The following is a 12,344-nucleotide window of genomic DNA, read 5'->3' as shown; positions in this document are numbered from 1 at the left end:
AGATTTTAGCTTTCTCCAAAAATCAAGGCATACAGTGAAAACACTGGTGAAGTTTCTGATCAAGCAGCGCTTGTCTGTTTCCTGCCTCTTTGTATCGTCTGCATCTCCTTGCTAATAACTTATTGAGTGCCTCAGATTTTCTGGTGTGTTGACCTTACGCATGATGCAGGTTGCCAGAGGCACAATAATACAGTGTTGCAGCAAAAGCTTTGGCCCAGCTCTTTCCCTGTCCTAGTTTCCTTTATGTGCAATTGTGCATATTTTGTAGTATTCCAGACTCCTCCACAAATCCAGATCTGGTTTTGGGGCCTGCCTTCCTCTCTCTCTCTCTCTCTTTCTCTCTTTCTCATCTCTGCCTTTTCTCTCTTTCTCCCTCTCCCTCTTTCCCCCTCCCATCCTCTCTGCGCTGTACTCTCAGGGGGGATCTCAGCACTGCTGCAGCATCACTAACAACCTCAATCCTGGAGGCTGGGAAAGAGAGGCGGAAGAGGGAGAAAAACCTGAATGAATGGGCATCGCATCAGTGATCATTATGGGGAGGACGCTGGCTGCTGCATAGAAAGGAGGATTTTCTTCTTTGGAGAAAGAAAAAAAGAGGGGAGGGAAGCAGACAAGAGAAAGAAGACAGAACTGAGACAACAATTAAGACAAAGCTTTCCCACAAAGCTTTCATTGGACAAGTACTACATCGCAAGGGAGAGCACCTGCTGGTGAAACGTCTACTGTCCCTTTCTTTGACATTCAGGTCAGTCCAGCCTGGTCTTTATTTTTCTCATGCCAACATCAGTGAAGGGAGGGGAGAGAAGAAGAAGATGCTGTCTATGAGGCTTTAGTTGTCTTTTGACATGGTTTTCTTTTCCATAAGAAAATGGGAAATGTAGGCACCTCCGTGTTGTTATTACTGTCATGCTGTCTTTTTTCAGATGAGGTGGAGATGGTGGGTGGAGTGGGTGAGAAATCTGTTGTGTTTTTTAGGGGAACTGTTTTGTTCTCTTGCCTCTTTTCATTCTACAGCCCTAAGATGCTGGTGATTCATGCGGAGAACTTAGTGCATTGTTTTGTTTCTGTCAGTCTTGAGCCCTGACCCATCTTGATTGTTCCCTCTGTGCCCCTTTGGTTCTTAAGACCTTGAAACATACCTGCTGTAACCACTGGCACCTGCCTCTTGTTAGCCTGTATTAGGAAAGGGGAAGAGAAAGAATGAAGATCCCCATCAACCTGGAGGGGGGAATCTTGACAAAATAGTGTTGAGGAGAAGGAAGCCATTTAATGTTATTGTACTTGGCAGCAGGGTTTGAGTGTTCTGTGTTGCTATTGATTTTATGCGTCAGAAGTCAGATACCATGGTGATGGGCAGAAAAGCCATGGGTGGGTGGTTCGTATTCAGGCGCACTAAGTTGGACCCAAATAACATTCCCAAAGGACTGGGAGACATGATAATGGGCAAGTGATTCCATTATATTGTTGGGAAGTAGTAAAGTCTGAAAAATGTTGGCTTTATTTTGATATCCTAAGGTATGGTGTGGTGTCATTGCTGTCAGATCAGAACCACTAAAAGTATTTATTTATTGTAGAGATATGTATTTTACCCTTTTTTGGACAATGCCATTGTAAAAAGCACCAAAACCTGACCGTCATGAATATAGGCAGAGAACACAATTACTTAATACTATTATCCTGGAAACTTGGAAAATGTATTCAATAATCAATCTGCCCCCAGAAGCTTTATTATTCTGAATGGGGGGGGGAGGGTACCTCATCACTGGTGAAAACTTAGGAGATTTGCCAACTCACATGGCCAAGACTCATGTTCTAAGCTTTATACCTGTTTCCTTAGTCTGCAGTCTTCCTGCACCTCACTTCAGGAAGACTCAGCACTCACAAAGATAAGCACTGATGTATGTGATCAGCATATATGTATCTGTGTATTTATTTCTAGATCTGGATATATGTGTGCACCTACTCATGAGGGAGCACATATGTGTGCAACTGTGATAATGGGAGACTTGACATTTGTGACATTATTATTCCTCTGTCGGGGTGGGTGGGTGGGTGATGATTAATTGAGCATGGGTTGGCTCACCTGTGAGTAGAAATGTGATGAGCAACAGTGTTCATGGTGTATGAGTGTGTGTGCGTGACCATTCAAAGCAGTCCTGTGGCAATGAAAGAATGGGCATGCATGCATACACAACATGGACACAATAAACCTTTTCCAGCCAATAGCAGTTCCCCACCTTGTAGCAGTAAAGTGGGAGGGTGAAAACAGGACTGTGGATTTGGTTCATTAAGATGTTTCTTTTCCTGTGGGAAAGTAGGAGAAAGGGCTCTTTCCCAAAATAAGGGGATGGGAAAGCTCAAATGCTGCCCTCTTCCCCATTTCAGGTGTTCTGATAGTGTTATGAAAATGTAGACAATGGGAACCACTCACATGGGGATGGAGGGGATGAAAAAGTGTCATGTTTCCATTCTGGAAAGAACCGTTTCAATTATAGAGATATGGGATGACTCTGGAAATCTTTCAGCCTTTATTAGATCTTCTTGAATATGGAACAATATGGGGTGGAGGTGTGAACTTCAATAAAAGTTTAAAGTAGCTAAGGCAGGATAGGAAGCTTGATGGCCTTTGGATAATTTGAACTACAACCCCCATTATTCCTACACCAATGGGGCTCAGAGAGTTGTAATCCAAAAGCCATAAAGAGCACCAACAGACTAGGGGAATTAGGCCCATTTAAAGGTCAACAGAAAAAAGAGGGGCAGAAATCTGAAAGTCAATAAGCCATACAACGTCTTATCTGATTTTTACCTTTCATAGGCATCTCCATCCCCACCTCCAAACTTTGGAGTCTTATGTTCTTTGTCAGCTTCAATACAAACCCGGGACTACATTCTGTATTAGAAAATATAATTTTTGTACTTGTTACAAATATGTCCCATTAAGGCTGGATGCTAAAACAATAAACAAGTGCAATGTTCCTGGTCATAACTTGTACTGGATTTTCTTTCAAAATCTGCAGCTGCAGAAAACATGTGTCATGCCATAAGGAGATCAGCAGGGGGTGCTGTGCGGTAAAGTGCTGTTCACATCAAAAAGCAATTGGAGGAGTTTTGATGATTGAGGCATATGTAGTTCCTTGCTGATGAAGATAGTGAATATAAATCTATATTTATGTAATTCCTCTGTAACTTTGGCCCCATGGATGCACAGGTCCTATGCAAGTTTTTGTAAAAACCACCAGCCAGTGATAATTACCTATCATGGTTTGCAAAAGAGCAAAACTTAATTGATATGGAAAAGCGCAGGGTTTGTAGGAGATGTATATCTAAAATGATAAACATATCACATTGTATTGGAGTTGTTAAAAACATCCCAGACTGAAAAGGCTCCCATACATAGAGCCAGCCTACAAGTAAAATTCCTAGAGAATGGGTGGAAATAAAGAAGCCATGTATCCAAAGTTATTTCGGGGTCAGCCCTACCAATGGGCAGAGGGAGACAATCAGCTCAAGCAGCATGTTGGCAGATGGCAGCAAGGTGAGGGAGGAGTGCACGCTGTGTGTGTACGAAGTGGACCACACCCCGTCACTTAAGGATACACGTAAGTGAAATATTCCAAAGTAGTCTGGAATGTAGCACCTACCATTGTAGAAGTGCCCCAAAGCCCTTTTGGAGTCCAGATGGCTAGCATTGTCACTAGTGCCCTGTTCTCCTGGGGGCTATGACAATTGTTTTGCAGGCCAGAAATAGCTCAAGGTATTTCCCCAGCAGAGTCATGCTGGTAACATTGCTTCTGGTAACACCACAACAGGGTCCCCAGCCATGTGATCAGCAGAGGTAGTGTTGACAGCAAGGCTCTCCTGGGGACCTGCTTAGAGCTGCTTCTGGATGTAGAAACAGTAATGGGCCTTTTTAATGTGTAAACCCTGGATTTTTCTGGATCTGACTTGATTTGCTGTCCACATGTCAAAAACACTAGGGTCACTGGAGTTTTATTGTCCTCAATCAAGGGTCCCCAAACTAAGGCTTGTGGGCTTGATGCAGCCCTCCAAGGTCATCTACCCGATTCCCACCCTAAATTTGACTTAGGATCACTACGTCTGAAACGACCTGAAGACACACAACAACAATCCTAATTAACTTGACTATCCCATCAGGCAATAGCAGGCCCACGTTTCCCATTGAAGTAGTGTTACGTTTATGTTGGTTAAAACAGTTCTTCATTTTAAATACTGTATTGTTGTTGTTTTTCTTGCACTGCAAATAAGATATATGCAGTATGCATAGGAATTGATTTTTTTTCAAACTTTAGTCCATCCCCATCCACCTCCAGCAGTCTGGAGGACCATGAACCAACCCTCGGCTTAAAAGGTTTGAGCACCCCATTTCTAGATTAACAGCTAGAAGCAGTGCTTCTGCTGCAGAACTGCCATTCATCATGTGGACTGCTCTCAGTGGTTTCAAGATGGATTCATTTTATTTGGCCTGTGTAGATATTGGGTTAGTTTACAAGTATGGTAGAAGACAGTATCTCACTGCTAGTTATGATGTAAAACCCATTTGCCAGTCCAGTTGGCTTGTTGTGCATGTAATGGGAGGAGATACGTCTTGTCTATTACCTTGGGCAGGTAAATATTTATTCCCTGAAGCAGTTCGCATAACTATAGTAAATATGTAAGGACCTCATCCCATTTTCTGCCAGAGTCACCGCCAGAAGTAGCTGTGCGTGGTGAGATGGGAGCCAGCGGGCTCCATGGCAAAAGGGAAGGGGAACCGACATTGCCGCTAAATTCAGCCCCGATGGATGAGGTTGTAATTTGAATACATCTAGACTGCCTATGGCATATAGTGAAGCAGTTTGCACCCACTGCATCATTGCAGAACTGCTAAAAGTGCTGCAAACAAGGTCAGCTTAAAACATTTTGTTGCCTGAGGCAGAACAGTACATGTTAACCTCCCATCCCCACCCCCCATTCAGGCACATAGTAGCTAAAAGCCAGCCTGGTTATTTTTAGAAAATGAGTGAGAATCCCACAAGCTTCTCTCCTTTCCCTGGCAGTAAAACTATAACATATTAAATGACTAATAATTTGCTGCCCTTTCATGATGTTCCTAGTCTCTTGCCTGAGGCAGCTGCCTCATCCCACCTAATGGTACAGGCTGCCTTGGCTGCATACATTGTTGTTGCTGTGATGTAGTGAAGCTGTAACAAAACTGCTTGCCCACCTTGCAATGTCATAATGACATTGCCAAAGGTACTCTGTTCATGATGGGGGCTAAGTGATGTGCAGTGAAAAGTAATACCCCTCCACCTTGATCAGTTCATAAAAATGAATTGGCATCTCCTCTCCTGGCATATATATAAACATATACTTTTGACATGCATGTACAAGTAAAGCAATTGGTCTAACTTACATTTATCACCAACTATATATCAGGCACTAGATCCAGTCTGATATTGGAAGCTAAGTAGGGTCAGCCCTGGTCAGCAGTTGAACAGCAGACCACCAATGAATACCAGGAGCTGTAGCCTATATTTGAGAGAGGCGGGAATTGGCAAAACCATCTCTAAGTATGGTGACCCCTATGAAATTCATGGGGTTATCATAAGTTGAGTCCCTCTGGAGGGAGAGGGCAGAATACAAATAAAGTTTTATTGTATTATTATATTGAAAGGCTGCTTGAAGCAGTAGGTTCTGTACAGAACAATCAGGAGGCGTTTTAAAAAGCAGCTCTAAAAATGTATTTGTTCATTCAGTCACTTATTTTGTTTCTTTAGAGAATTTATGAACCACCCTTCGGCTGAATGGATTCCAGGGTGATAGACCGCTTGTGTTGGCAGATTCTCTGAAAATGGGGACAAAATTAATAGATACCCCCTAGTGTGAGACAGGGAGAGGGAAAGGGAGAGAAAGGAACAGAATGGGAGGGAGGATGCTCTAGACTATTGTGGCTGGCAGTTTGAGAGCACAATGCATCCTGTGTTGGACTGTGTTACAACGATCTGCACTGTGTGAAGCATGAGATCTTTTCCACATCTGGAACCAGCTGGTATAAATTAGCAGAATTCTACTAACTTCAAAGGAATTAGGTAGGTATACAAAGGATAGATCATTTGTACTCTGATGCTGTGGGAACATTTTGTGCAGAACATACTCAGCCCTTCATGTGTCTGAAATGGATCCTTTCAAAAGTGAGCAAATTGACAGAGGAATTGCGAGTAAAATTCTCTTCCTGAGCAGAAGACTTTCAGAATGCCTTGTATGCTTGTACCTCATGTGCCTGTTAGAGTGCAAGAACAACGTTTTAAAACTATGGGATATTAGTAGCAGGGCTATGTGTAATGTTTGGTTTTATGAAATTGTATTGGTATACCTTTAAACAATTGTACATCAGTGGTGGAAGTCAGGTTTTGTACATCCTTGTACAGTAGAGTCTCGCTTATCCAACATAAACGGGCCGGCAGAACGTTGGATAAGCGAATATGTTGGATAATAAGGAGAGATCAAGGAAAAGTCTATTAAACATCAAATTAGGTTATGATTTTACAAGTTAAGCACCAAAACATCATGTTATGCAACAAATTTGACAGAAAAAGTAGTTCAATACACAGTAATGCTATGTAGTAATTACTGTATTTACAAATTTAGCACCAAAATATCACGATGTATTGAAAACATTGACTACAAAAATGTGTTGGATAATCCAGAATGTTGGATAAATGAGACTCTACTGTATATCCAGGTAGAGCTAGGTAGGAAGAACTATGGGAGACCACTACAGGCTGAGTATGATTGTTTTCCAAGTGTAAAGCCTTGGTGGTGGGTCCGTGACTGTAGAGACCAATTCTGGATCTACTTGGCCTGTCATAATGAGGATATAGGTTTCCTAATGGGATGTGGTCACGACAAGGATATGCTTGACACCCCTTCCTCTTGGCATGTTTCCCCCTTTCATCCTCTATTTGTGCCTCTTCAAAATCCACAGCACTGTTGGTAACAGCTGACCTCTAGTTAGAACACTCAAGTGCCAGAGCTTCCCAGTTTTCGGTGTTTATGCTACATTTTTAAAGGTTAGCTTTAAGTCCATCATTAAATCTCTTTGTTGTCCACTGACACTCAATTTTCTGTTCTTGAGCAGAGAATAAAGTCATTGCTTTAGGAGATGGTGATTGGGCATTCGGATAGTGAAGGTGATGGTGCTGGATAATTGCACGAATGCTGGTGGTCTCTGCTTCTTCCAGGCATTTGTCTGCCTGTCCTCGCAAGAGATTTTTAGGGCAATGCTGATGGAATCTTGCCAGAAGTTAAGAATAAAATTTGCAGATGGTCTACACAAACACTCTGGATCTGGAACCCTGAAGAGCTACTGCTTGTCAGTGTATACAATTGAATGGGTAATAATGTTGGCGATTGGGAGTAGTTTTTGCCCTACACATTACCCTACTCCCAAGTAGACTATAAAAGTGTTGTTTGTTAAAACAGAAGTTATTTTTTGCTAACACTTCTAATTTCAGCCTATTTTGGCCAGGCCCTTGGCAGAGAGTGCCATTTGCCAAATAATATTTCAGCAGCTTTGTGCCATTTTGGGTAATTTTGGGGTAATAACTAATTTCTCCCAAAGGACTGGGTGTTTTGGGGGTACCTGGCCACCCCAGAAAACACCCAGTTTTCTGGGTAGATCTCACTTACCTTCCGTCTCACTCCATAAAAATAGACATTTCTGAGGCAGATGGGCAGAAGGCCCATCTTGGAGTAGATCAAGTGTGCTTGTTGTTCAAAGAGTGGTGGAAAGACTTACATGTCAGTGTATTTCACTGAATTAAGTTCCAGTCTTATTATACATATAGTAATCTCTGATCGCACCATCAGCAAAAGCAGGTACCCAATTAAACCAACATCCCATTTGAGGCAACTGGGATCCTGCAGTTATGTGGTGTGTCTTTGCAACTGAACAAAAACTTCACACTATCCTTCCATGAGATTACAAGTAATCATGTCTGAAAAGCCTGTAGGATAACCTGTAGGTAAGGCTCCAATTTCAGAGTTCAGTTCTGTGATACGAAACACAGCAAAGATTTCAGTTCAAGGGAGCTAAGATGTAATGATACATAAAGACCTTTGCCTTACATGAATTCAACATTAAATGAACAAGAGGAATGAGCACCAACAGCTGAACTTTATTTTCATTTCCTAATTACAACATCCTATCTCTTCAGGGCACTAGCCAGCCATGTATCTCTTCCTCCCATTTACTCCTGATTTTCCCTCAGTTCTTGATCTCCATAGTGCCCCCCCCCCCCAATCAAACTAAAAGTAGCTTCAACTTCTCTTCTGCTTATATTTAAGAACTGAAGGCACAGAGATTGCAAAATGGCCTAGAAAGGGGACATGAAACACCTATTAGCTGCACATCCCCATTCTAGCGTTCCTAACCACAGTACTATTTGAGGGAATCATGGAATCATAAAATAAAATTCCTTCCAACATCTCACTGATGAAAATTAGGACTTATAGCCAACAATATCAGCGTGTAGTTGAAAGCATTATTAATGACACAACCCTGTAGCAATTTACTTTTGCTTAAACATTCCAGGAAGGGTTAGAGCAATTCTACCCCCTCTCCTCCTCTTCCCCTGCTGAATTAATTGAGTGCAAACTATTGTTGCATGTTGAACAAAGTTAGCAGCAATCAACGTAAGTTGATGACAAAGAGAGAAAGTAGGACAATGCGACAGAAATTGGGACATTTTAAAATCACCTGAAAAGGGGGAACAGCAGAGGATTAATCAGAACTGTCTCTGCCAAATCAGGACAGTATGAAATTATGAAATCACAGAGGTGGGAAAAAAGTCCAAGAGCTGTGCAAATGAACTTCATGCCAAGCAAAAATATACAACTGAAGCTTTTCTGAAAGGTGTGCATCCAGCCACTAAAGAAGGTAAAGGTTTTCTTGCAATTCAGATCTAATGGTTTATGTTCCACTTCTTGGAACAACAGAAGCATCACTACTGGTGAAGCGCAGTGCAGGGGGCTGGGATTGCCCCACTGTTCTACCAATTCACCATGGAGGCTGTCAAATTGGAACAGGGGACATCATCAATGTGATGAGGTCCTTAGAGGTCTTACATGTGGCCATGATATAAACAGACATATGGTTGGGTTGTTGTATGTCTTTCGGGCATATGGTTTATATCAATGAAGCCATTCTAGCAATTTTAGCTTTCATGAAGAAAAGTTAATTGAAAGGAAGGTGTCAGCAGCTATTTCCCTGCTTATTCTGACTCAGATTTAGTTCATATCTCTGGGCTTGCAAAAACCTTAATCTCCAATCCTAATCTCAAATTTATGCTGTTAGCCAGTACAATAATTAATAAAAGCAGAGTAGCCTTCTTGCATGACCAATGTTTATTTAAAAAATAGGAATAGGCCCACCTAGTAAACAATCCAAAACAAAATTGATCTAATCAGTTTGGTGTCAGTTTTCAAATGTTAATTCGTGATGCAACTTGTTTTACGCCTTGCAGCACCAAGAACAACAAAATTGCTTTATTTTCCAGTCAGACAATTGTGCAGCAGGATTGGAAGTAAGCACTCAATGTACTCTTTAAATTGCCTGCAATCAGGCATCTACTGAGTGCTGATTTTTCACTTGTTTTTCTCTGGGACAAATAACCAAAGTTTGGTTAGTATGTGTGTGCATTGTTCTGCTAGCTAGCATTTAAGAACTGAAACTGATGTTAGAAAAATGCTGGAGCATTGATCTGTCCAATGACAAACCAGTGAAAAAGAGAGCATCCATAGCATGGATTCTTTTATTGTAGATAGTATAACTCTCTTAATATTGTGATCACACATACAGTCGTTCTTGGATCTATTTCAAAGTGCTGCCTTATTCCTATAAACTTGCATTCTTTCTGTTATTATTGGCTTTTGGGAACACACTTAATCTCAATTTTCTTTTAACATGGAAGCATTTTAATTGTTGTTGCAGCTTGCACAAATCAGTTCCATCCATTTTCCCTACAATATATGTGTGCGTGTGTGTGTGTGTGTGTATAGATAGATAGATAGATAGATAGATAGATAGATAGATAGATAGATAGATAGATAGATATCAAAGTGCACAACATTCTTCATTACAGTAGAGTCTCGCTTATCCAACATAAATGGGCCGGCAGAACACTGGATAAGTGAAAATGTTGGATAATAAGGAGGGATTAAGGAAAAGCCTATTAAACATCAAATTATGTTATGATTTTACAAATTAAGCACCAAAACATCATGCTTTACAACAAATGGATAGAAAAAGCAGTTCAGTACATTATAACGTTATGTCATAATTACGGTATTTATGAATTTAGCACCAAAATTTCACAATTTATTAAAAAATTGACTACAAAAACATTGACTACTAAAAGGCAAACTGTGTTGGATAATACAGAACCTTGGATAAGCGGAGCTTGGATAAGAGAGACTCTACTGTACTTCTGGACCTCTTTGGGATTTGGTTTTTTTGAAAGTCAAAATGAAGAATCTGACTTTCTAGAACACAGTGTAGTGGTTCCTCGGGAATGTGGGGTGGTGTCATTTTAAATATGAGCACAAAGGAAGCATATTGCACACCCTGAAATATTTTACAAATGATAACTGGACATGTGTGGACCTAGGAACATCAAGGTGTGGACAACATTGTAAAAGTTATTCATGAAGAAGAACAAGCAAGCTAGGAGATGCTGCACCAATTTCCTTTTGCTGAAAAGGCCAAAATTTACCTCGACCTCATACTTCCTCCTCCTAAATAAATTGAATGGAAATTATTTTTGCATTTAAAACTGTTTGCGTCAATGGAAGTAAAGGAGAAAGGGAGAAAGTGGGAATAAATGTGGGATTGGGTCATTTTAAGCGTATCTGAAATAGCAGGATGATGGAAGATTAATTGGGACTGTCCCTGTGAAATCTGTTCAGTTGAAGAATATGTAAAACCATATGGGCCCATGGGCAGGCAAGCTGATGTCTTCTAGTTGTTTTGGAATACAGCTCCCATACTTTCTGACTTTTACATTTCTAGGGTAAAGGAAATAGGAGCTTACCTCAGATATGTCCTTTGAGCTATGCATGGGACTACTACCAAAAACACTATCACAATATAATATTTCCAAGAACATGGACTAATTATATGGCAGTCTGTCTCATCCTTTAGTGTATAAACATGCAAGAACACGGAAATGGTCCTTAATAAATTTGGAAACTCCAAATACGCATAGGGTTTTGTGTAATATAAGCTGTGCAGGACATTTTAGGGCTTCCCAAGTATGAAATCTGTGAGCATTGTAAAGAATTCCAGATCATCCAACTGCTAGCTAGGCCTCTGAGTGAAATTGCAATATTGATCGATGTCTCACAAGGTGAATTATTCGGTAATGCTATGTTAAAAGCAATTCTTTGCTGATGTATCATCTTCAAATGCCATGCTAATAAAACACTAGAATTTGACTGGTTGTCTCTGGGAATTCAGTCTCTCCTGCAACCAAATGGTGTCACTTTGCAGCGTGTTATTTGCATTTCATGCTTTGTAAAAGCTTTTCGGGGACTTTTATTTTTAAATCCAGTTGGATGCCTCCAAGGATAACATCTCTTCTTGCTGGAACAGAGAGGATATGAGAAAAGTCTCCTGAATGTCATGTCTGGCTTTGCATAGCATATGAGAGTAAACAATTAGAGGGCAGAAGTCTCAGACCTTTTAGATGTGGAGGAACTCACAGTGAGCTGAATTTTATATGTCTGAGTTTTTATTTAGACACATTTATAGACTTTTGGATACATGACAGGGGTGGGAATCCTGAAGCCCTCTGGATATTGTTGAACTGCAATGGCCAATTGGTGAGAGTTGATGGGAGGTAAAATGCAACGACAAGATCTTCCAGACAGTGCCCACCCTGATGCAAGGCTTTAAAGAGCTGAATTCAAAGTTGGTTCCACTTAATGTAGATCCATTGAAATCAATGAGACATCCCATTCATTTTAGCAGATCTGCTGTAAATAGGACTTTAAAAAAATCCTATGTATGGTAGCTTATTGATTCTGATGAAAGGATTCAAGCTGTTTAGTTTTTCTCATCTAAGGAGCTTGGGCCCTTTATGTGGATGCTCCTTCAAAGCCCGTGCCACACAAAGTGCTGCTGGGAAACCAAGTTTCCATTTGCCTCAAGCGGGTGCTGGGGATTCTTTGGGAAGGGATATAGTGCACACTCCTACTATCCAGTACTATTATGTGTTGGCTTGCAACAAATTGGAAGATATAAGGCTATCACCAAAACCTGTCCTTCCATTTGGAAGTATCAT

The 12,344-nt window shown here is 40.9% G+C and overlaps 1 protein-coding gene across 2 annotated transcripts in view; it reads left to right on the top strand.

Annotated features, from left to right (window-relative positions):
* Positions 1-386: 386 nt before the first annotated feature.
* dlgap4 (DLG associated protein 4) overlaps positions 387-12,344 on the top strand; it is a 459,488-nt gene continuing 447,530 nt past the window's right edge. For both annotated transcript variants that reach the window (XM_062978819.1, XM_062978818.1), the window contains exon 1: positions 387-745. The gene's annotated coding sequence lies outside the window, so the exon portion shown is untranslated. The remainder of the gene's footprint in view (positions 746-12,344) is intronic.

This window comes from Anolis carolinensis, chromosome 4 (genome assembly GCF_035594765.1).
Source record: "Anolis carolinensis isolate JA03-04 chromosome 4, rAnoCar3.1.pri, whole genome shotgun sequence".
NCBI classification, from domain to species: domain Eukaryota; kingdom Metazoa; phylum Chordata; class Lepidosauria; order Squamata; family Dactyloidae; genus Anolis; species Anolis carolinensis.
Note: the sequence above shows the minus strand (reverse complement) of the source record. Positions and strands in the feature narration are given on the sequence as shown.